Consider the following 4,731-nt stretch of genomic DNA (forward strand, 5'->3'; position numbering starts at 1 on the left):
GTGTTGTGCCACCTTAACGTTATAAAAAATACATGAAGAAAACAATTAAACCCCTTTTTACTCCTCGCATAATTTAGGGCTCATTGAGGACTAATTTGGGCCTGTGGTCCTAAATTTTGGGCTCTCGTCTTTTTTGTAAAAATAGTGTTTGCAATAACAATAAATTGTTTAAACAATTTTTTTTATTTTTCATTATCAAGTTCCCAGAGACCCCAGTGAGCCCTAAAATAGTGTATAAGGTGAACTTTCCGTGACATCATTTTTATAACGTTTTACAGCAATCTTAAACCAACTTATCGTTAAGCTATTGCAAACCCTATTTTTTACAAAAAATACGAGAGCCCTAAATTTGGGACTACGGGCCCAAATTAGTCCTCAATGAGCACTAAATTATGCGAGGAGTAAAAATGGGTTTAATTGTTTTCTTCATGTATTTTTTATAACGTTAAGGTGGCACAACACCATGTATAACCAAAAAAAAAGGGTAAAGGAAATATCACGCGACCTTCGGTCGATGATTTTTCAGTAACCTTAAATTAGCCTGAAATTATGCAAAAGAAAAGAAAATATTTTGTTTTGGCAAATGTTTAAACATTTTTAAAAAATTTTTTAATTAATATATTCCTAGAGCTCTTAATGAGCCCTAAACTATTCTATAAGGTGAATTTTTTGTAAAATCATTTTTATAACGTTTTACAGCAATCTTAAACCAACTTATTGTTAAGCTATTGCAAACACTTTTGTTTACAAAAAATAAGAGCTCAAAATTTAGGACTACGGACCCAAATTAGTCCTCAATGAGCCCTAAATTATGCAAGGAATAAAAATGGGTTTTATTGTTTTGTCATCTATTTTTTATAACGTTAAGTTGGCACAACACCATATATAAAAAAAAGGGCAAAGGAAATATCGCGCGACCTTCGGTCGATGATTTTTCAGGAGCGTTAAATGAGCCTAAAATTATGCAGGAGAAACTTACTAGAATTGTTTAAACAAAAATTGTTTAAACAATTTTTTCTAATTTTCCATTATCATATTCCAGAGCCCTAAATGAGCCCTAAATTATTGTATAAGATGAATTTTCCGTGAAATCATTTTTAGCACGTTTTACAGCAATGTTCGGCCAGCTTAACGTTAAGCTAGCGCAAACACTATTTTTTTTTTTTTAAATAAAAGAGCCCAAAATTTAGGACCACGGGCCAAAATTAGCCCTAAATTATGAAATTGGTTACATCTCTATACCTTCATAGTGTTTTGCCAGCTTAATATACCTAGCCACTTCGGATGGTTTGGCGCATTTTTACCTATTTTGCTAATATCTTCGTACAAACTAATTTTTCCTGTTAAAGTGTATTTGAAAGTTTGTATTTTTTAAGGACTATTTCGTGAAATACTAAAATGATAATAATTATTATTCATTCCGAAAAAATTGCAAAAATAAAGTTTCGTCTCATACATTTGGTCCATTGTTTTCCTCTCAGCACTCAACGAAGTGAAGTTAGCTGGTGGTTGAAGTGAAAATACCTGATATAAAAGACTCAATTATTTTACTTTTTCATTAATTTCCATTTGCGAGTTTTTCCGCATTATTATTTACAAGGTTTTAACATTTTTGTTTTATTCCATTATTTTAAAGGTCTTTCAGAATAACCTATATCTTTATACAATTTTTCTTATTTGCACAACTTTAATAAACACATAAAAGAGGGAATTTTTTCAAATTTATAATTTGTTAGTTATTTTAAGTTGTCTTTTTTAATATATCTTTTTGGATTACACGAGAGCAACCGCTCTCATATCAAAACGATTTTACAACAAGTATAGATCTCATTAAATTTCAGAACAATCTCATTACCCAATTAATCCTGAATTAAAACTATTAAATTATATTCTCCGAATTGTCCAAATTCGATATTGGCCCATGAGGATTAAAGAACCTGTCCTAAAGATTGAAGTACAAAGGTACACACGAAAACTAACCATCCAAAAACACACAGCCACCAAATATAAACCTGGGTTCACCGAGGTCCATATAACAATGAGCTAAGAAACGTACACACTCACGCCAAAGCGTGCCTCTTTATACACATGCAAAACCCGAGCAGTGATCATCCTAACAAAGTTTAAGAGTCGTGCATGTGTTTATTTATTTACGTGCGTGACGTAGCAGCTACCATGGACGAACAGAGAAGAGAAAGAGAGAGAGAGAACACACGAGATTAACACTAACACTAAATATGAGATTATGAGCGCGAGCATAACGGGGGCGACACTTTCCAAGCCAGAGCTCCATACAATCAAACGTAGCGTGCGTAAACAAAATGGATGTTTTTTCACTGACAGGCTAAACTTTGCAGCATTACTCGAATACGGTGTTTTTATCAGTTAGTAAAGGAATCCCAACAATTCCGAGAAGCATTAAATTTAACTTACCAAGTCGTGATTACTTTGAAATGTCTGATATGCGGCCTCTCCTGTCCCGGGATCACAAGCGGCGATATGCTGATGGTTGCATCTCAGGACACACTGGACACTTTTAACAAAAATCCACTACTCTCAATCATCACAATCACATGAACAGACGACAAGGTTTTTTTACTGAATCTCAACACGTGATTCAAAACATTATCGATGATTTGACACTCGAAACGAACACGAGACAAATACTCCCAGACATCACACGCTCCGCAATCCGCACAGTCGTACCCCGCACGTAATCCAAGCTGATGCATGTAAGTCGTAACCACGGAGAATGGGCAAATGGCTCCTAATCCCCTCTCACTGCCATTCGACCCCCACCGGCAGCAAAGAACAACCCCCTCAAACTCTTCAACCTCAAACCTCATCAGGCGTACTTGCAGGTTCCTGTCGCTTCCTTGAAACTGCGCATGCACGAAGCTAAGCCATAAGCGCCAAATTTAATTTCATGCACTTTGTCACGTAGGCACATTGAATGTTGAGAGCAAACACAATTTTGCATTCAAAAAGTTTTACATTTCGCATTTTTCGATTTAAGTTGCAATTTTATTTTTTAACAGTGAAGCCTATTCAATTTTAAAGAAAAATCTCACGGTGATTTTTTGAAAGTGGAGATTCGGTTACGTTTCTAGGTCTTTTGGAGGTTCCTTTTGGCTCCGGTCTAGAAATCTTCTTATAAATATTTATCGGAATGTTTTTTTACTAAATAATACCTAAGAAGTATACCTAAGAACAACATGACCTGATACCTCAGTTTCAGGTCAGCCCTGAAGATGTGAACTGTAATGTTCACGAAACGTCGGCAAACAATTCGTAGTTTTTTACACGAGTGAAACCCGAAATATATCTTTTTATCAACATTATTGACCATTTTGAAACTAAACATTTCATCTTTTCCCAACAGAAATTGATTCTAAGTCTAAATTGCTGTTAAGTTTTTGTGATTGTCAACTTCTATCAATCAAGAAGAAGGCTTTCAAATATTAATTTTGAAATAATGAAAATAATCAATCCAAATATAATCTACAACATAATATAACAATATGAAAATATCATAACGTAAAAATCAAAGTAGCGTTCATTGCTGCAACTGGTGAAAAATGTATCATAGTTCATTTATTACACATTTAAAGTTTCAAAACTATATTTTAGTTTTGATTGTAGAATATTTTGATTCGTATAGCTTATTCCTAGCAAAATTACACTTAATTTAGTTGTTAAGAAATCAACTGTTTTGTAGAAAATTCAACCATTTTTTTTTCTTAACTGAAAAACCTTGGTTGATTAAAAATTCATCTCTTTGGGTAGAAAATTATTTCTACCCGTCAAAATGAACTATTACATCTTTTTTTGAATATTGATAGTTTTTAGTGGAAATTCTAATACAGTTCCGAGTCGAAATATAGGTCCTTTTTATATTCTCCATGGAGCTGAACAAATTCCTTTTTAGATCTTCTTAATACTCGTCTTCCTTACCTAATTCCCTTTTAAGTCTTATATGTAGTACAATTTTAATCTTCTTTGAGTTTTTTAAAGGTTTTCATAGTATATTTTAAGTTCTTACTTAAACCTCTTATAATCTCTACAACATTTTAAGTCCGATTTTAATACTCTATAAACTGTGCAATAATTTTAAATCGCATTTAGAGGTTCTAAATGTAAAATTATTGAAAATAATATTGAAAATTTACTAAAATATTAAAAAATAATTATTTTTGAATATTTAAAATTATTCCTTATGAAATATTAATGTGACCATTCATTGAAATTTACTGCATATTATAATGTGAAAATGTATTTATTCGAGTTTTTTTTTGGTTGACAGAAAATCCAACATATACTGTATTATCTATGTTCATATAAATAAAAACATACAATAAAAAAAAGTTGTTTGCGCGAAGTGCTAATAGCAAGGAAAACTTTCTATTGGGTGTCAAAAACAAAACCTAAAATTTCATTTAAAAATTCCTTTTGTCTCTGCATCGTAGAAATATAGCTAAAAATCTCAAAAAACGAAGAACTTCTTCAAAGTTGAACATAATTTTTTTAGAACTAAATTATCAATAAAAATAGTTCCAATCAAGTCGATTTATACATATGTATAGCGATAATTTCGTTAAAATATTTTTAACCCTCCCTAATTGACTTTAAAGTTTCAAAATTTTGAAAAAGATCTACTTTTTGGCGGTTTTCTTAAGAGTCACTGTAAATTTCTGGACTATTTCACGATATAGTGTGTGATATACATTAATG

At 32.0% G+C, this 4,731-nt stretch overlaps 1 protein-coding gene across 1 annotated transcript in view; it reads right to left on the reverse strand.

The window, feature by feature from the left end:
- LOC117170319 (lysine-specific demethylase 4C-like) overlaps nt 1-2,767 on the reverse strand; it is a 114,001-nt gene extending 111,234 nt beyond the window's left edge. The window contains exon 1 of the mRNA XM_033357023.1: nt 2,434-2,767. The gene's annotated coding sequence lies outside the window, so the exon portion shown is untranslated. The remainder of the gene's footprint in view (nt 1-2,433) is intronic.
- Between the last annotated feature and the right edge of the window lie 1,964 nt (nt 2,768-4,731).

This window comes from Belonocnema kinseyi, chromosome 3, assembly GCF_010883055.1.
Source record: "Belonocnema kinseyi isolate 2016_QV_RU_SX_M_011 chromosome 3, B_treatae_v1, whole genome shotgun sequence".
Lineage (NCBI taxonomy): Eukaryota > Metazoa > Arthropoda > Insecta > Hymenoptera > Cynipidae > Belonocnema > Belonocnema kinseyi.